The 21,885-nt window shown below is 39.8% G+C and overlaps 1 protein-coding gene across 1 annotated transcript in view; it reads right to left on the bottom strand.

Annotated features, from left to right (window-relative positions):
- The window catches only part of RSU1 (Ras suppressor protein 1), a 413,060-nt gene that overhangs the window by 29,642 nt on the left and 361,533 nt on the right, over positions 1–21,885 (bottom strand). The window lies entirely within an intron of this gene.

Genomic DNA, 21,885 nt, shown 5'->3' with positions numbered 1-21,885 from the left:
GCCATTAATTAATTGACCATATATATGTGGGTTTATTTCTGGACTCTCTACTCTGTTCTATTGATTTATGTGTCTGCTTTATGCCAATACCAAAATGTAATATACTTTTAAATCAGAGGAGTGTGACGCCATCATCTTTATCTTTTTTTTTTTTTTTCAAAATTGCTTTGGCTATTCAGAGAGTCTTCATAGTTCCATTCAAATTTTAGGATTGTTTGTTCTATTTTGTGAAAAGTGTCATTGAAATTTTAATGGGGATTACATTGACTCTGTGGATTGCTTTGGGTAGTATGGACATTTTTACAATATTAATTCTTCCAATCCTTGGGCATGGAGTATCTTTCCCTTTATTTGTGTCTTCAGTTTCTTTAACTAATGTCTTATAGTTTTAAGTGTCTAGGTCTTTCACTTCCTTAGTTAAATTTATTCCTATGGATTTTATTATTTTTGATGTAATTACAAATGGGATTATTTTCTTAATTTCTCTTTTCTGATAGTTCATTTTACTGTATAGAAACAATGGATTTTTGAACATTGATTTTGTATCCTAAAACATATAATTTTTTGATTACTTCTAACAGTTTTTTGATGGAATTTTTAGTTTTCTATATGTATATTACGTCATCTGCAAATAGTGACAGTTTTGCTTCTTCTTTCCAATTTTGACGAATTTCATTTCTTTTTCTAGCATAATTCCTCTGGCTAGGACTTCCAACATCAGGTTGAATAAAAGTGGAAAGAGTGTCATCCTTATCTTATTCTTTTCAGCTTTTCACCATTGAGAATGATGTTGGCTATGGGCTTATCATATATGGCCTTTATTATATTAAGCTACATTCCCTCTATACCCACTTGTTGAGAGTTATTATCACAAGTGGATGTTGAATTTTGTGAAATGCTTTTTTAGTAAATATTGAGATGATCATATAATTTTTATCATTCATTTTGTTAATACAGTGTATCACAGTGATTGATTTAAGGATGTTGAACCATCCTTGCATCCCTGGAATGAGTCCCTCTTGATCATGGAGCATGATCCTTTTAATGTTTTGTTGAATTCAGTTTGCTAATCTTTTATTGAGGATTTTTGCCTCTTTTTCATCAAGGATATTGACCTGCATTTTCTTTGCTTGTGGTGTTTTTGTCTGGTTTTGGTATCAAAATAATGCTGACCTTCTATTCTATTTCTTGGAAGAGTTAAGAAATATTTTTATTAATATTCATTTGAATGGTCAGTAGAATTCACCAGTGAAGTCAAATGGTCCTACACTTTTGTTTGTTGAGAGGTTTTTGATTCTTGATTAAATTTTTACTAGCAGTAGATCTTTTCAGGTTTTTTAAATTCTTTATGGTTCAGTCTTGGTAGGATGTTTATTTCCAGAAGGTATCCATTTCTTCTAGGTTGTCCAATTTGTTGGTGTATAATTGTTTACAGTAGTCTCTTATGATCCTTTTATTTCTGGAGTAGCAGTTGTAACTTCTTTCATTTCTGATTCTATTTATTCGAGTATTCTTTTTCCTTGGTTAATCTAAGTAAAGGTTGGTCATTTTTAAAAATCTTTTCAAAGTACCAGCTCCTAGTGTCATTGATCTTTTCTATCTTTGTAGTGTTTATTTAAATTATTTCCCCTCTAAATTTTTTTTTTTTTTTTGGTCTTTTTGCTATTTCTTGGGCCGCTCCCGCGGCATATGGAGGTTCCCAGGCTAGGGGTCCAATCGGAGCCATAGGTACCGGCCTACGCCAGAGCCACAGCAACGCGGGATCCGAACCGCGTCTGCAACCTACACCACAGCTCACGGCAACGCCGGATCGTTAACCCACTGAGCAAGGGCAGGGACCGAACCCACAACCTCATGGTTCCTAGTCGGATTCGTTAACCACTGAGCCACGACGGGAACTCCAATAGTTCTATTTTCTTTTTGTCTTTTTTTTTTTTTTTGCCATTTCTTGGGCTGCTCCCGCAGCATATGGAGGTTCCCAGGCTAGGGGTCGAATCGGAGCTGTAGCTGCCGGCCTACCCCACAGCCACAGCAACACCAGATCCGAGCCACATCTGTGACCTACACCACAGCTCACGGCAACGCCAGATCCTTAACACACTGAGCAAGGCTAGGGATCGAACCCGCAACCTCATGGTTCCCAGTCAGATACGTTAACGACTGAGCCACGACGGGAACTCCCCCTCTAAATTTTTTGCCTTCACCGAAGGCATGTGGAAGTCCCAAGTCAGGGATCAAAACCAAGCAACAGCTGTAATCTGTGCCACAGTGGTGGCAACACCAGATCCTTAACCCACTATACCACAGCAGGAACTTCTCCACTCTATGTTATTTCCTTCCTTTTCTAATTTTGGGCTTAATGTGTTCTTTTTCTAGATCTTTGAGGTGTAAAGTTAGGCTGTTGATTTGAGATTTTTCTTATTTCTTGAGATAGGCATTTATCAGTAAGAACATCTCTTATGTGTATCCCTTAAGTTTTGGTATGTGTATTTCCAATTTTATTTCTCTCAAGATATCTTCATATTTTTAAAATTTATTCCTTGATCCATTGGTTGTTTGGTAGCATATCATTTAGTATCTATATATTTGTAATTTTTTTCAATTTTCTTCTTGTAATTGATTTTTACTTTCATACCATTGTGGTTGTAAAAAAAACTCTTGATATGATTTAAATCTTCTTAAATTTATTAAGACTTGTTTTGTGGGAGTTCTCACCATGGCTCAGCGGAAACAAATCAGACTAGTAACCATGAGAACACAGGCTTAATCCCTGGCCTAGCTCAGTGGGTTAAGGATGGGGCATTGCCATGCTTTGCTGTGTAGGTCTCAGACATGGCTGGGATCCTGCATTGCTGTGGCTGTGGTGGAGGCCAGCAGCGATAGCTCTGATTCGACCCCTAGACTGGGAATCACCATATGCTGCAGGTGTAGTCCTAAAAAAAAAAAAAAAAAAAAAAAAGACTTGTTTTGTGGCCTAACATATTCTCTCTTGTCCTAGAGAATGTTCCATGTGTAATTGAGAAGAATGTGTAAGTGGTGTCTTTTGGATGAAATGTTCTGTACATATCTGTTCAATCCATCTATCCTAATGTGTTATTTAAGGCCAATGCTTCTGTTGATTTTCTGTCTAACAGTCTATCTATTGAGATAAATAAAGCATTAATCCCCTGTTATTATTGAATTGCTGTTTATTTATCCCTGTAGGTCTGTTAATATTTGCTTTATATAATAGGTACTCCTATGTTGGATGTAAATATAAATATTTACAAATGTTATATTCTCTTGTTAGATTGGCCCTTTTGTCATTACGTAATATGATATCTTTTATTAGAGTCATTGTTTGAAAGTCTATTTTGTCTGACGTAAATATAGCTAAATCAGATTTCTTTCAGTTTCCATTTGCATATAGGCAGCATATAGGTGGATCTTGTTTATCTGCTCAGCACTCTAGATCTTTTAATTGGATAATTTAGCCCATTTACTTTTAAAGTGATTATTTAAAATAGTTATTGATAGTTATGTCCATATTGACATTCATAACTGTTTTTCATCTGTTTTTGTAGTTTCTTTCTGTTCCTTTCCTCTTCTCTTGCTCTCTTTCTTTGTAGTTTGTGGACTTTCTATAGTGGTGTGCTTAGATTCCTTTCTCTTTCTCTTTTGTGTTTCTACTATAGGTTTTGGTTTGTGGTTACCATGAGGCCTATGTATAACAACTTATTTTTGTGAAACCCTATTTTAAGTTGATAACACCTTAAGTTTAAACACATTCTAAAGCTCTACATGTTTTAATCTTCTCACCCCACATTTTATGTTTTTAATATCACATTTTACATCTTTTCATCTTGTGTAGTCCTTAACAAATCATGATAGTTATAGTTCTTTTTATTACTTTTGTCTTTTAACCTTCATGCTAGCTTTATAAATAATAAAGCTATCTTTATTATATATTTACCTTTACCAATGAGATTTATACTTTCTGTTTTCTTAGTACTAATTAGTACCCTTTCTTTTAAGCTTAAAGAAGTCCCTCTGATATTTCTTGTAAGTTAGGGTTAGTGGTGATAAACTTCTTTAGCTTTTGCCTGAAAGACTATTCTTCAATTCTGAGTGATAATGTTCAATGGTAGAGTATTCTTGATTGGAAGTTGTTTCTTTTAGAACTTTAAATATATCATGTCATTCCCTTCTGGCCTGAAAAATTTCTGCCGAAAAAAATCTGCCTATAGTCTTGCAGGGTTTCCCTTGTATGTAACAAGTTGTTTTTCTCTTGCTGCTTTTAAGATTCTCTCCTCATCTTTAACTTTTAACATTTTAATTATAATGCGTTTTGGTGTGGTTATTTTGGGGTTTATCTTCTTTGGAACTCTGGCTTCCTGGATCTGGATGTCTGCTTCTTTCCTCAGGTTAAGGACATTTTCAACCATTATTTCTTTAAATAAGTCTCTGCCCCTTTCTCTCTCTTCTCCTCTGGGACCTCTACAACGTGAATATCAGTCTGCTTGATGTTGTCAGATAAGTCCCTCAATCTGCCTTTACTTTGTTTCATTCTTTTTTCTTTTGGCTGCTCTGTTTGGGTGAGTTTCACTGCCCTGTCTTCAAAGTCAATGGTCCTTTCTACTGCTTCATGTAGGCCAATGTTGAGACACTTTAGTGCATTTTTTTCAGTTTAACTATAGTATTCTTCAGCCCTGTGACTTCTGTTTGATACTTTCTTACATGTTCTATCTTGGTTGAAGTTCTCACTGTGCTCATCCATTCTTCTCCTGAGTTCAGTGAGCATATTTATGACCATTACTTTGAGCCCCTTATCAGGTAAATTGCTTATCTACATTTCATTAAGTGTTTTTTTCCCTGAAGTTTTACCCTATTCTCTTTTGGGGGTATCAAAGTCCTCTGCGTCTTCATTTTTTTTGACTCTCTATGTTAATTTCTATGTATTCATTTAAAAAAAGCCATCTCTCCCAATCTAGAGACATGGTCATATGTAGGAGATAAGCCTTACAATTCAACCCTAGCTCTTGGCTGTCTCTCAAACTTTTGTAATTGTTTAAGCTGTTTATTTCATTTTTAATGACGCGCAATTGTTAACTCCTGTCAGTATCCCAAAAGGGGGATTTCAGTTGGCACTTAGATTCAGGTTGATTGGAAGCCAGACTCTTAGGCAGTAGTTTTTTAAGTATACAAGTATATACACCCCTGTGGGACTCCCATAGCCAGGCAATCTGTAGGTGCCACAAAGACTTGGCACCAGAAGTAAAATCCAGAGCACAAAGTATAAAAGCTCACCTGTGGAAGATACTGGTGCTCTAGAGAATGGCAGACAGAAGGTGAGCATGAAGACAGCACCACCTTCCAAAGTCACTGTAAAAGATTATAGACCACGCTTAGATGAGTATTTAATTACAATCCTGTCCCTCAGGCTCCAGTTATGATGATAATATTATTTGCCTTTTTCACAGAAGGGCCTCTTACCTCCTGATGTGTCTTGGTGGTGTAGCTGCTTAAAAATTCTTTCTTCATTGGTTATAGTTCAATGGGCCCCACAGCATAAGCCTCACTGGCCACCAAAGCCAGGCGATGTAGAGATGCCACAAAAGAGCAGAGTACCAGACAGAAAACCAGAGCACTATTGATGTGTAAAGCCTCCCCGGCAGGAGACAGTGGTGCTCTGGGATGTGGCAGAGGGAGAAGGTAAGGGTGACAGCCACTGGTTAGAGTGAGGCAGAGGGAAAGTGTAGAAATGGCACTCACCAGGAAAGGACAAAGAAAAGAAAAAGCCTAGAGAAAGAAAGACGGTGCCTACTAGCTGGAGCAAGGCAGAAAGAGAGCACCCAAATGGAACCCACAGAGAGTGTTCCATCAGGCTCCCTAATATGGGTTAAATCAGATCCCTGCCTCTCAGGCTGATACTCCAAGACAAGCAAAAGAGCCTTTTCCACAGAAAGTCTGGGCCCCCTCCAACCAGCCAGATTCATGCTGGGCAGGTGAGTCTGACACATGAGCCCTATAAGAGCTATTTCTCAGATCACTAGAGTCTGGTGGATCTTGTGGTTGTCAGCCCCATTAGTTTCCAAAGCTAAATGGTTTGGAGGCTCTTCGCTCAGGTTCAGGACTTAAAATTCAGGGGTGGCCAGTGTGGAGTTCAAACCCTTCACTCCTCAGGGAGAAGTTCCAGGTTTTGAGTCCCCCCCCCCCAACTGTGGGTTGCTGCACTTGGGGCCAGCAGCTTATGGTGAGATTGTGTCCTAGCCTCTTTTGCCAGTAATGACTGCTGGTTCTACAGAGTTTGATTTGGTGGGACTTCTATGCTCAAAGCAATGATCCATGATATCACAAATTCCTTTATCCAAATGAACAGAAATGGTCAGTGGTTGGCAGGGGGAAACAAGATGAAGTCTTTCTCTGTGGCTCACATTCTAGCCACTCTTCAGTCTTGGATGAGTGGCTGCAGAGGGCTCTGAAGATCAGCAGTGATGTAAAGGTCACATGAATGATTTGTTTGAACAGACTGAAGATCAGAATTGTTCATCTATTAAAGTAAACTGGATATAAGAACCAACTACTCACAGATGGAGAGGACAGCAATGCAGTGTGACTTTAGAAGTACCGGAAGACTCTAATTTCAAAACGTTCATGCAAGGGCCACTGTTGTATCTGAAATTCACATTATCAGACAAATTGCTACTTTGGGTTAAAGAAGTGTATCTCTAAATGTGTTCTCCATGGATCACTAATAGGTGTTACAGTAAGAAAAAAATACACAAAGACTTATATGTTCATTAACGACAATAAATTGGTAAAATGTTACCTTTAAATAAATAGCTTTACTGGAGAACTTACCCACACATGGAGAAACTACAAAGTGTTCTAAATCTTTAATAACAGGACATAAATAAGCAGTACTTGCCAAACTTGATTGACCATGGGACACTTTTTTTTTTACCATGTATCTTATCGGGCTGTTAGAAAATGCATCTTCCCAGACGACTCCTAACAGCAGGCAAATGTCCTAACTAGATGAACAATTCATGAATCCAGTATCCTTCATGAATATGTGAGCCTAGATTTTTTTTCTGTCAAAATAATTAACTGCGGAGAATAGAAGCTTGAAGTGACAAGGGGTTTATATGTCGGTGTGATTGAAAAAGAATGGGTGAGCCCGAGAGGGTGCTGGCAGCAGGTGAGGCATATTGCCGAGCAGGTAAATTCAGGTGCAGATCTACCCAGCAAGAATTCCTCCAAATCTCAGAGTGAGAAAAGAATGCATAACGAGGAGTTCAAAGTGCATGAGTGAGAATCACCAAACAGACTAAAATAGAAGTGAACAGGGAAAATGATGGGAGACATTAAAGGCAATTTTTGTTCATGGAAATCTTTTGCCTAAGGTTACCCTTACTAGGAAACAAAAATTTCACTATTCTTATTTCCAGAGGCAACCAGCTATTATAGCTCACCCTGCCTGTAAGCCCTTCGAACGTAATTCTTTCTGCTGTCATATATAAATGATATAATTAGAGTGTGCAAAATAGTGGAGACCTTCAGGAACACAAAGTTAGTGCCTAACATTCAATACGTGTCGACTCTCCAATGAGCTGATGATTAACATTAAGCACATGTGAACTCCTCCCTTCTACGGAAAATGGGTTAAGTTACTATTTTTAAACCATTACTCAAAACCACACAATTTTAAATTCGGTATTTTGAATTTTTTTCCATAACAAGATTTGAAGATTCACCCCTGAGAGAAAGCATCTATAAGCATTCCCCATAGGAATATATACATATACATATACATATATACATATACATATACATACACACACACACACACATATATATATATATATATTGCTTTTTAGGCCACACCTGCAGCATATGGAAGTTCTCGGACTAGTGGTCGAATCCAAGCTGCAGCTGCCGGCCTACACCACAGCCACAACAACACAGGATCTGGGCCGCATCTGCAACCTATACCACAGCTCACAGCAACACCACATCCTCAACCCACTGAGCGAGGCCAGGGATCAAATCTGAGTCCTCATGGATACTAGTCTGGCTCATTACCACTGAGCCACAATGAGAACTTCCCCCATAGGATATTGATTTCTACTGTAAAATGAAGTTCTCGTTAAGACTCTAAATTTATATGTTGACACATCTTAATTTTAACATTAAATTTCTCAACTATTTTCAGTGATGAGGGATTCACTTGAGTCTAAAAGCAACTTTTTTGACACGGCCTCTCATTATACCAGAATATAGTCCCAAAGACAGGGTGATGGAGGTTTGATTTTGGGAAATGAACCTATCATGTTAGCACCATATTCAGTGAAGACATGATAGATGTTTGGACTGTTACTTTGAACTGCATCCTTTTCCTACTGAAGGAAAACCGTGTTTTGCCATCGCAAGGGTTTATTTCTATTTCAATCTATCTTCAGTTGTGTTTTCCACCTTAAGACTCACATTCAAGGAAATGTTTTCATGTGAGGTTTCTACTGCCTGTCAAAAGGTGCAATCTGCCAGTTATACAATGTGCTAAGATGTTGGTATCTTACCGACTGTGAATTAGCCTGACAGCCTGCAGCTTTTTTTTTTTTTTTTTTTTTTTTTTTTTAATTTGGTGCAGTTCTTGGTGACTAGGCTTAGGTTAAAAGTGCAGCCTGACATAACTACTCTCCTTTTACACTTACTCCATGTTCTTTGGCTGTTGAAGGAAATATTTTTTATGCTGATAAGTCAGGCTGTCCTGTTATCTAAAAGTGGAAAGAAGGCAAGTAAAAAAAGTCAGAGAAATGAGCATTTCCATGACTTCACCCAGGCCATGAGGAAAGTAATAAGCCCATTTCTGAAGGGGTTTAAGCGAAATCTTCTCCCCACATGATTTATTTTAAAATATTGAATCTGCCCAATGTCAAAAAAAATGTTGTTTTCTATTACTATAATAGATGATGCAAAGGGGAGTAGCTTGTCCTTTTAAATAATTCCCTGATTAATCTCAAATCCTGTCTTTTCCTCCTTTTTTCCTCTTGGCCTGTCTATTCCCCATGGATTAGAATAATCAAATAAGGCTGGTTTGGGATCACAAATCTGAGCATCACCATCCAAACTGCTGAGGGCTGGGGCATCTTCAAGGTCAGATGTGATCAATGAAGAGCCAGACTAGGTTTCATGCCATCTATTGGCAAGAAACAACTCCAGAATGAGGCAAAGGTGCTCTAGCTAATCTGCTGACCAGGTAGAGGGGTTTTACGGGACATATTCAATAGAACTTGGCTGCTTTTACCCCCAAAGCACCCCAACAACACCTGTCTGAGGGCAGGGATACATAAACTCCTGGCATTTCCTGGAAGCTTTGCCAGTGTCACCACTGGAGCAATACTGTTTCCAAAGCACAGGAGCGAACGCACATAGAAATGTACCATCATGGGCTGCAAAACCAGACACAACCAACACTGACTTTCAGACCAAAACACAGTTCCAGTCAAAATAATGAAACAAGTGCTTGCTTCAGCAGCATAGACACTAACATTGGGGCGATACAGAGAAGGCTAGCATGGTTCCTGCACAAGGAAGACATAAAAATTTGGGAAGCATTCCATATTTTTCAGATAATATAGGAAAGGGAATATATATATGTGTGTGTATGACTGGGTCACTTTGCTGTACAGTGGAAACTGACACAGCACTGAAAATCAACTGTACTTTAATAAAAAATTGAAATTAAAAAAGATAATGAGGAGTACCCATTGTGGCTGAGTGGTTTAAGAACACCACATCATATCTGTGAGGATGCCAGTTCAAGCCCTGACTTCTCTCAGTGGGATAAGGATCTGGCATTGCTCCAAGCTGCAGCATAGGTGGCAGATGCGACTCAGAAATGGCATTGCTGTGGCTGTGGCATAGGCCTCAGCGGCAGCTCTGATTTAACCCCTAGGCTGGGAACTTTCATATGCTCTAGGAGTAGCCCTAAAAAGAAAAAAAAAATGAAACAAGTTAATTAATGTCATTGCCCTCCTGCTCCCCACTACCCCTCAACCCGGCCTTGAACGAAAAGCAAAGCCAGCATTTGCTTTCGTGGTCTTCTTGTCTTCATTCATGACACAGTCACAGCCTTCTTTCTTTTTTTTTTTTTTTCCTGACCACATCTGCACCAGGCAGAAGTTCCCAAGCCAATGGCTGTGGCTGAACCTGAACCACAGCAGTAACAGGAGCCCTAGCAGTGAAAACACCAAGTCCCTAACCAGTGGCTACCAGGGAACTCCCAGTGGTGTGGCGTTCACAGGCCTTCTTATCTCATATTATCATTGGGTCCCCATCTCTGATTGCCAGGTATCTTTCTGTTGAATGACCTGGGTTAAGGTGTTTAGACATAGAGCCCAAGCACCTACCCTCCATGCTATCACTCAGGTGTCCTAAAGTGAACTGAGGCCCAGCATGACCTGCAGTGGATCTGAAGTCTTTCCTGGTGACCGTCAAAGCTCAGGCTCTCCAGAAGTGCCCTAATTCTGGCATGAAGGCCAGTGAAGCCAGAACTGCTCTCTCTAATCAATTTCTTATTCTCTCTGCACAAATTGCTCGCCCCACCCATACCTGTGAAAAGGGAGCCTTTGTGAGAAGGACCATGTACAGATTCACCAGGTAAAGCTTGGGATCTCTGACTTAAAGAGCTGAGAAATAAGCCAGTACATCTTCACCCTCATCCATTCAAAGTCTGCCAAATACAAAAGGGTCCTTCTTAATGAAAAGATGCTCATCATTATTAATTATCAAAGACATGCAAATCAAAACTGCAATGAGGTACCATCTCACACTGGTCACAATGGCCATCATTAAAACATCTACAAATAACAAATGCTGGAGAGGGTGTAGAGAAAAGGAAACCCTCCTACACTGTCGGTAGGAATGTAAATTGGGGCAGCCACTATGGAAAATGGTACGGTGGTTCCTCAAAAAAAACTGAAAATAGAACTACCATATGATCCAGCAATCCCACTCCGGGGCACACACCCAGACAAAACTGTAATTCAAAAAGATACAAAGATTCAAAAAGATCCTATGATCATAGCAGCACTATTCACAATAGCCAAGACATGGAAACAAACTAAATGTCCATTGACAGATGAATGGATAAAGAAGATGTGGTACATACATGCAAAGGAATATTACTCAGACATCAAAAAGAATGAAATAATTTCATTTGCATCAACATGGATGAACAAGGAAATTATCATATTAAGCCAAGTTAGAAAAAGGAAAACAAATACTATATATCATTTATATGTGGAATTTAAAATATCTATGAAACAAAAACAGACTCACAGACATAGAGAACAGACTTGTGGTTGCCAAGGGGGAGGAGGTATGGGGGAAAGGATGGGCTGGGAGTTTGGGACTAGCAGAGACAAACAATTACATATAGAATGGATAACCAACAAGGTCCTGCTGTCTAGCACAGGGAACTATACTCAATATCCTATGATAAACCATAATGGAAAAGATTATGAAAAAGAATATATATTTGTATAAGCAAGTCATTTTGCTGTACAGCAGAAATTATCACAACATTGTAAATCAACTATACGTCAGCGAAATTTTCCCAAAAAAGGTCCTTCTTACAAATACATATTTTGTGACTTTGTTAAGCCTCTGTACACTCATGCTCAGAAGGTTATAGAATTTTTAAGTGTTCATGTTAAAATAGTCTTCTCAATATGTAACTATTGTAGACTTTATCCCTTGGGGAATTATAATCCCTATAAGGCTGAGACCAAGTCAAGCTCATTAACTGGTTACAGAATTTAACTAGCAGACTATGTGTTTAATTCTGCTGTTGAGGGAATTTTAGAAGTCCCACCTCCCTGATTTTCTATGTCTGTGAGAAGTCCATGCTATGATCAGCTAATTTTAAAAACAAGGTAAATTTGGGCAGAACTCTGTTAAGAAGTACGACATTTGCTGTCACTCTGCAGCTCTCATTTTGTTAACGCTAATATGTTTCCTACTCTTTGGAATTCTACATCCAGGCGATGGTGATGGTAGAAGTACCTGAAACACGGGGTGTCTCTGAGAACAGCAAGGGAATAATTAACATAAAATTCAGGAAAGTAAATTTGCCCCAGATTGGGGTAGCGAGTAATGAGACCAAAAAAGAGCATGCAAGGGACATCTGTGATATCAGTAATGGTGAGCAGAGTCACTGATGTTTACTTCATTACTAGGGTTTTGTCTTTTGGGTTTGTTGGGGGTTTTCTGTTTGTTTGGTTGGTTGGTTGGTTGGGTTTTTTTTTTTTTTTTGCAGATTTATAGCCTCTTTATTTGTAACAGTTGAAACAGGAAACAATACAAAATTCTGTGAAGAGTGAATGGATAAACAAACCGGTACATCCGTTTTATTACTGGGCTTTTAAACTTCCGTATTTATTGAATAAATTCTTCAGTGTCAAAAATACGGTGAGTATGACAGTCCAGTAAGATTGTTAAAGCTTCCACACAACTATGTGCTGCCTTATGTGAAAAACAGAGAGTTCTTTATTAAAATGACCACACCCTCCTCACATCCTGTTACCATCTAAACATCAGAATATGTTTACTTTAAGGAACCTACAAAAAAGAATGCCAGCGCCGAAAAGAGAGGTTTTTTCCCATTACATCTGTTACTATTAACACGTATCTTAACCTTCATCTCACACATATGCCATGATTATGGACTGCTTTCTGACTCACTCTGCTTCTCTCAAGTTCAAACCTTCCTCTAGGACTTCAGATTCTTGGAGTTAAAAGCCCTTTTGAGTTTGCTTCATTCTCAGCAGTCAGTGATCTTTTTTAAAATCCCAATGAATGTCTTTTGCCTCCTTCCAGGAGGAGAGGGTTGCATAGAAGCTGTTTTTAAGCTCTCTTTCTGGCACTAAACATCCCTGATTCTGCGACAATCAAGGCAAGTGTTAGCCTTCTTTTCCAGCTTCCTGCTCTCCAAGCATCCAGTTCCTTCCCCACCAGACTGAAGAAAAAGAAGAAGGCTTGGAATTAGGAGGTACTTTCCTCCCTGGCTTCTCACTTCTTGACTTTCCAGTGCGGATGGCCAGCTGAGGACCCCAAATATCCTCCAACCCCCAGTGCTCTCCCTACTCACACAAAGCACACCCCACACCACACAGCACACCCCATACCACACAGCACACACACCACACACACCTCATACAGCCCCAACATACCACACACACACCACATACACCCCACACAATACCCACACACATACAACACATCACACACATACCATACATACACACCACATCACAGACACCACACACCACACATACACCACACACCTCACCACACACTCCACCCCACACCACACACATACCACACACCATACCCACACACCACACCACAAAGCACCCACATCACACACCACACCACACACACCACTCCACACATATACCACATACACCACACACCACACATATGCACACACACCACACGTATACCACATACACCACACATATGCACACACACACACCCTTTTCCCACACACTTGGTATACAGGGAGCATGGGCTCACAGACATTCCAGGGCTCACATCTAATCCAGCTTCTACTGATCTGTGCCAGACACTCATTCCCTTGTCTAGAGAACAACAAACACTTATTGATCCCCTGGCCGTGCTCTGTGCTAAGAACCCAACTTAAATTACCAGAGAGACGGGTCTTAGCCTTTAGGTTTTGGAGTCCGCTAGTCCTACTTGTGAATCTCAGCTTAGCCCTTTATCAGCTATGAGACCTTGAGCAAAAAGACATCACATCTCAGAGCCTCAGTTTCCACACCTGTAAAATGGTTAATACAAAATCTTAAAATATATTTACAAAGGGCTCCTAGACTAGAGACTGGCACACAGACTGCTGATAAATGATGGTTATTTTTGTAACCATTATGAGCATTATTGTCAGTGTTGCCACACTGGCCATTATTCCTACATTCTGGCTCCTCAGCATCTCACTCAAGGCTCTGAGACTTGATTTCCCTCCTCCAGCCTGGGTTATGAATCCCTTCTCCTGACCCTTTGGTTTCTGGGCTTCTGTCTGACGCTCCTCATGTGGGTGGTCTCTCAGAGTACTGTACCCCAAGGCCCACCTACCCTCTTGTCTGAAAATACACTATTTTTTAATTTTTTTATTAAAAATTTTTTTTCCGTTTTTGGCTGCACCTGAAGCATATGAAAGTTCTCGGGCCATGGACTGAATCCAAGCTGCAGCTGCGACCTATGCCACAGCTGCAGCAATGCCAGATCCTTAACCCACTGCAACAGCTGAGGATCCAATGGGCAGTGTTACAGAGACAAGCCAGATCACTAACCCACTGCACCACAGTGGGAACTCCTGAAAATACACCATTTACTTCATTTTATTTGTGGTTTCATTTTTTATTCTTCTGGCTTGATTGAGATCTAATTGACATGGACTACCACATAAGTTTAAGGTATACAGCATCGTGATCTGACTGCCACTCTTTGTGAAATGACTCTGACAATAAGTTCAGAGAACCTCCATTATCTCATATAGGCACAAAATTTTAAAAAATTTTAATGTTGACAGGGTATGGAGAAAAGGGAACCCTCCTTAACTGTTGGGAATGTAAGCTGGTACAACCACTATGGAGAACAGTATGGACGTACCTTAGAAAACTATACATAGAACTACCATAAGACCCAGAAATCCCACTCTTGGGCATATATCTGGACAAAACTTTCCTTAAAAAAGACACATGCACTTGCATGTTCATTGCAGCACTATTCGCAATAGCCAAGACAAGGAAACAGCCCAAATGTCCATTGACAGATGATTGGATTAGGAAGATGTGGTATACATACACAATGGAATACTACTCAGCCATAAAAAAGAACGACAAAATGCCATTTGCAGCAACATGGATGGAACTAGAGACTCTCATACTGAGTGAAATAAGTCAGAAAGAGAAAGACGAATATCATATGATATCACTTGTGACTGGAATCTAATATACAGCACAAATGACCCTTTCCACAGAAACGAAACTCATGGACTTGGAGAATAGACTTGTGGTTGCCAAGGGAGAGGGAGAGGGAGTGGGATGAATTGGGAGCTTGGGGTTAATAGATGCAGCCTATTGCCTTTGGAATGCATTAGCAATGAGATCCTGCTGTGTAGCACTGGGAACTAGGTCTAGACACTTATGATGGAGCATGACAATGTGAGAAAAAAGAATGTATACATGTATGTGTAACTGGGTCACCTTGCTGTATAGAAGAAAATTGACAGAACACTGTAAACCAGCTATAATGGAAAAAAATAAAAATCATTATATAAAAAAATTTTAATATTTATAAACTATACAACTACACAGCAGTGTAAATTATGTTTATCATGTAGTATTACATCTCTAGTACTTATTTGCCTTATAACTGGAAGTTTGTACCTTTTGACTGCCTTCTTCCAATTCCTCCTCCTCCTCCCCCCTAAAACTCCCTACTTTGGTAACCACAAGTCTGATGTCTTTTTCTAGGAGTTTCTTTGTTCTTGACGTATAACTGAGCTACAACTCTACTTCTCCATACTTAAACTGTAATTATCCCTCTTGTCCAGCAAACCTCCGAGATTTGTTCTGAAGACTCCAGATAGGACAACTTCCTACAGTGTATCACTTAATCCACCACACACAAACCCTATGAAGACACAGGATCTCTGCCAAACATGAACTCTCTCTCTGGTTCCAAGACAGCTTCTTCAATTCCGATTTTCTCCCAGGCAGATGGGACACAAATCAAATCTGCTAAACCACATGGAAACGGACCAGGGCCCTATGGTCCTTCCCACCATGTCCTCCACCTGCCTTTTCTTCTGTAGAAAAACTGTAGTCAAAGAATACGTTTAATCTGAAAAGTGAGAAAATGCAGACACAAAGGAAAACAGTCAAATGAGACAAAATAATAATAGATTAGCCATTAAGCAAAGTCAAGGACCTTTAGTTCCTCCTCATGGGTTAGAGATAATATTTTAAGCCATGTCCTGTGAGGGATCTTGTAAACACTAAAACCCCCACCAGGCAGAAGAAGTTAACTACATGATGACCAGACATAGCCTGCCACAATTCTGAGAACTGGCCTCAAAGAAATGGGAACAAACTAATCCTGGAACTGAAAATGAACTGTACTTAAGACAATCAAAATAATGCTGGTCAGACCACCTCATGACCAATTTCAAGGTGAATGTCAGAGCTGACTGTGCTGTTTCTGCATGTAGCCCCCTTCCTCCACCTACAAAAGCTCTTGCTCACTGGTTGCCGGTGGTGGAAGTTGGCCTTTGGATAGGGGCCTCCCTCCACCCACCTCCCTCCACCTCCACACCAATCATCAGCATCTGAAATAAAGCAAATTTTCCTTTCCACCAACCTTGCCTCTTTATTGGCTTTAGAGCAGCCAGCAGCCAGACCCCACTCTCAGTAACAATCTGGCCATGCCTAGCTGTGAGAGGCAGTCAAGTGTAATTTTTAACCTGGTGTCCATGAACTCTGATAAATTCTTACTGTCAAAGAAAAGGAGACTGGATCTTAAGGACAACCAGCAAGCTGCCCGAGGAAGGCAAGAGTGTTTTCATTTTACATGAGGACATCGTGGCTCAGAGAAATGAAGGGAGTCCCAAGAACTGAAGCTGGGTTTATCAGACTGTAGAACTACCTCTGAAGGTACTGGTTGGTCCAACCTGGCTCCCCACGTTCACAGAGAACGGAGCTGCCTTCAACGCACTCTGCCTAGAGATTCCTTCCAACAGCAGGCCCTGATTTCCCACCTTATTCTAGAGAAGATGGAAGCAAACTCTTCTCTTCAGTTATTTTAGCTACAACATGATTTTTATATACCCTAGTATATTGTTACTCCTCTTGAAAATATTTACTAAGTAAGACACAATTTTGCCAGCTACTCACAGGAAAGAGTTCTTTCACGTAAGGTTGCACAGGCTGTGTTCCTTACATAGCACAAAATATTTAAAACCAGTATTTAAACAAGGTTTCTGAAAAGCAATTTAAACTAACTCTGTGGTTAAAAACCACACGCACACAATCTTAAAAGATCCTAAAATGAAAACATAGAAATTATCCATATTACTTAAAGGAAAAAAAATTCAAGTTATTTGAATTATACATTCAAGTCATCCTTTTAATGTTTGCTTCAAATCCACATTGTTTTGTTTTTCCAACAGTGAGAAAACTACCATTTGGTGTTCTTCACAGACACACATGCTTGGACTTACAGTTAATGAATAGCTTCCTTGCTGAGTTTTTTGGGGTTTCATTTCATCCTATTTAACTTACTTCTCAACACTGTATTTAATAGCAGAGATCAATAATCACATTATCGTGTGCTAATAGATGTTTCTAACGCTGAAATAATTCCCTCAAGGCGTTGAACGCATATGGAAGCCATTTAATATTAGTTATTCATGGCTGGTGAAGGAGAGTGGTTTTCCATTTGCATATGGCGCCACCTCATTCTCTCACCAGGATAAATACTACGACAATCAGGGTAGGCTATCTGCTATAACAAATAATCCCCACATCTCAGTGGTTGAAGACAATAGAAGTCCATTTGCCACTCACACGTGCTCATAATTAAGGTTGGTGGGAGGGCTCTGCTTCACACCACCCTTCTAGATGCAGCCCCGCTTCTCTCCCGTCGCTCCCTTGTCCAGGTTCCAGGAATTTTTTCCATCCTGCCTGTGAATGGAGGAAGAATGGAGGATGCTGGGAAGGCGGGAGGTTTTCTGATAGGCCAGTTCTAGAGGGTGCACGTCACTTCTACCACATCCTTTTGGCTGGCACTCTGCCGCACGACCATATCTAACTGCAACGGAGCTTGGGAAATGTAGTGAAGTGGTGTGCCCAGGAGGAGGAGGAGGAGGAGGAAATAGGTTGAATGAGCTCCTAACCACCCAAATACCACTGAGTCTCTGTCACGAATACCAAAAAAAGTTGCTAGGCTAACCCCCCTCCCCCAACAAAACCAAACAAAACCAAAAAACACAGAAAATTCATTTGAAAGGGTTTTTTTAATTAATGATGATAGGATTTAAGATTATGACCTTTTATTTAGACTAGCAAATCTAGTGAGAGTAACAGGTGTTCTAAATGCAAGTCCATTTTTACAAGTTTTTTACAAACAGCTGTCTACAGTCAACTCTTTTTATTGTGGTAAAATATTCACAATATAAAATTGCCATTTTAACCATTTTTAAGGGCACAGTTCAGCAGCATTAAGTATGCTCACGTTGTTGGGTAACTATTAGCACTATCCATCTCCGTAATTTTTTCATCTTCCCAAGTTAAAACTCTGCACCCACTAAACACTAACTCCCCATTCCTCCAGCCCTTGATAACCACTATTCTACTTTCTTTTTTTTTTTTTTTTCTTTTTTGGCCACCCTCACAGCAAATGAAAGTTCCCAGGTCAGGGATCAAATCTGAGCAGGAGCTTCGACCTACACCACAGCTGCAGCAATGCCAGATCCTTAACCCACTGCGCTGGGCGGGGATTGAACCGGCGCCTCCACAGAGACAAGCCAAATCACTAACCCACTGCCCCACAGCAGGAACTCCAGGAGTCCACTTTCTGTCTCTAGGAATTGCACTACCCCAGGCACCTCACATAAGTGAAATCATGCCATACTTGTCCTTTTATTGTCTAGCTTACTTCACTTAGCATAATGTCTTCAAGGTTCATCCAATTTTGAGCATTATCAGAATTTCATTCCTTCTTCAGGTCAAATAATATTTCATGGAATTTGTAGACCATATTTTGTTTATCCATTCATCCATCAATGAATGTGTGGGGAGTTTCTACCTTTGGACTCTTGTGAATAACCCAACTAATGAACACAGGGATACAAATACCTGTTTGGGTTCCTTGTTTTCACTGCTTTTGGATCTCCATCCAGCAGAGTTGCTGGATCACTTGCTTCCACTGTATTTTGAGAAACTTATCTACTGTTTTCCACAGTGGCTTTTACCATCATAAAAGTTTTTGAATACAACCTTGTGATCGACTTCTACAAAAGGTTGTCATGACTCTTTGGAAAGGTATAGTCCCCATGAAAAAAATTCCCTTAAATGGGGGGTTGTGTGTTTTCAATTTAGCTCTTTATGAACTAGAAGAGGGAGCTCTCTTGTGGCACCATAGGTTAGGGATTCAGTCTTGTCGCTGCAGCAGCCCAGATTGGCTACTGTAGCGGGGATTCTATCTCTGGCCTGGAAACTTCCTCATGCCGCAGGCGCAGCCAAAAGAGAAAAATAAATAGAATAGCTTTACTTTCATTTTTCCTTTTCTTCAAGTAAAATCATAAAATATAATGAATAGTTAGTTGTATTCTCTGGGAAGCATAAAGAATAGGGATTTGACAGAAAAATGTGTGTTGAAAGCTCAGTCCTATCTCTGTTGTGACATGGGTAGCTAATAGATTTTCTAGAAATGATGGGACTAGTTTATCACACCATGACTGAAAATTAAACCGAGAAAATCTCTGTAGTACTGTACATTTTAACATCCAATTAACAATTAAAACCTGACAGAAACACCATTTACAAATTGCTATCATCAGTTGTGCTTCTTCCCTCCTGCTCATCTGATCATTTTCTGGATGATCTTATATTTTGTCTTCTCCAGATTTTCCTACAGACTATTTTTGCATAACTATTTAAAACAACTATCTAGGGTGATGAAAACCTGAATGCTTTCCAGAAGTTTAGACCAAAGGGCAAGGGGTTTTGGATGTTTGGGTTTGATTTTATTCTCTCTGCCAATTTCGTGTTTCTAAGTAAGGGGAGTTTCAAAATTCAAAAGATACTATGAAAATGAAAAGCAGGTACTGTGGAAATGAGAGTGCATTTGAACTAAACCCTTAACAGAGTGACTGATTTGGAGAACTTTGGTTCCTTAATAATATGGTTTTTAACACAACTATTTCATCACAGACAGATGACAGTACATTGACATTCTAGGTTTCAAAAAACTATCTCCAAGTTAAATTTTTCCAGGAAGGAAGGCTGGGAGATAAAGTTGGGCACAAGGCTTAACATCAGATTATGACTTTTGATGGCAAAACATCATAAAAGACCACTTTCATCTGTTCTTGTCTGCCTGTCATCCGGGCTAAATTTGGGGGCCAGTTCTGAAGCATGTTTATTTTAATTATTTTTAAATAAACAGCATTTCGTGCTTAACCAACAGTAGTGTTTAAATCACGTATGACACGAAGTGGATTTACATTCTATACGCAAATGCTACTGCAACCAAGGTTTTTCACTGTTGTACATAGAATTTGCATGACCGGCTCTCCCCTTGTTTGAACACACATGTTCACAACAGTTGGATAAAGTTCCTGAAATAAAACTCCTACCTATTAATTTGAAGGGTCTTTGAAGCTACTTCTTTCAAAGAGAAATACAATCGAGAGTCATTTCTCTTTAACACTCTCTTTTTAAGGTGTAAAGCCTTAGAAAGAAGAGCCTGCATGGGAAATTCACCACAAATCTTGCACAAGGGGTGTAATGTGGGCAGTGGAGAATTTAGTAACTTCCATAAAGAAAAACTGGAGTCATTTTTTAACATGAATCTTGTGTATAATTTCACGTCTGGCAGCATGGACTAGTAAAATACATAACATTATAAATAATGGACTTTTAGGCCTCTCCTTAACACCATTGTCAGATACACATTTATATGGCTTCATGGTTGCAGCTCAGGCAATCAAAGTGGTAGGCAGCACTGAAATCACTCTAGAAGCCTTCCTGATCCATCTATTCATTATACAATCTCAGCGTGAGCCCCAGCCATTCCTAGTAATATCCAACTCTCCTAATACTCAGGCCTCTGGAGTTTTTAACCTCTACATTTGTTCTCCTCTCTCCCACCCTTGGGCACTATTTTTATCCCTTTCCCCTTTCCTAGGATTTAAGCAGCCACCATCTTTCAGGATCACTGCTTTCCCAGTATCTTCTCCCTGCCCATCCCTTACCAACCGACCTTTCATATTTTTACCCTCCTTGTCAAAAAAACAAACAGACCCGTCTAAAAACAAAACAAAACAACAACAAAACTCATTTCCTTTTCTCCTCTCTTTCTGGCTTAAATATATTAATATATTTCCTAGCATCCTACAGAAGTGCCCCACTCTCTACTAAGGGGGCAAGTGTTGTGACATCAAACTGGGTTCTAGCTCTGGCCTTGCACAAGTCACTTCTGTTTTTGTTTTGTTTTTTAATCTGTAATTGGAGGAGAAATTGATCCTACCACATAGAGATTGTTCTAAAAAATGAATATATCAGAGTACATGGAGTAGGAGAGGCGGCCTTAGGAAACACTTTCTAGTATTATTATTACTATGATTATTATTAAATGTTTGCTTTCCTTTCAAATGACACTCGGAGGTTCTTCTCATCTGAGTACTCAACTTCTTTTTCTCGGAATTCAGGATACAATCAATTGCGTAGAGCGTGATAATTAATTCCGTCCTAGACTGTCTCGCAGGTATTCACTAAGCCTCTTTGTCATAAGAAGCGCTTGGGCCAGTTCAAGTGCTTATAGCACAGGCTGTAATTTTAAAGATGAGAAAACTCAGTCCCAAGAACATGAAACAATTAAGGAATAAACCGAAAATGAGCTGTATTCAAGAGGGTGACCCAAATCCTGTACGTGCCACCAAACTGCTAGAGTAGGCCCTCGGATCTGTCATCCTTGCAGGAAACTAAAATAGCCACTAGAGCCTCCACGTTCCAGGCTTTTCCAAGAACTGGCATCTGGGAGAAAAGCAGGTGCTTCCTTTCTCTCTGGGGCGCGGGGCGCGGGGTGGGGCGTAGGAGGGGT

Source organism: Sus scrofa, chromosome 10 (assembly GCF_000003025.6).
Source record: "Sus scrofa isolate TJ Tabasco breed Duroc chromosome 10, Sscrofa11.1, whole genome shotgun sequence".
Classification (NCBI taxonomy): Eukaryota; Metazoa; Chordata; class Mammalia; order Artiodactyla; family Suidae; genus Sus; species Sus scrofa.
The sequence above is the reverse complement of the archived record's forward strand: the minus strand, read 5'-3'. Positions and strand labels throughout refer to the sequence as shown.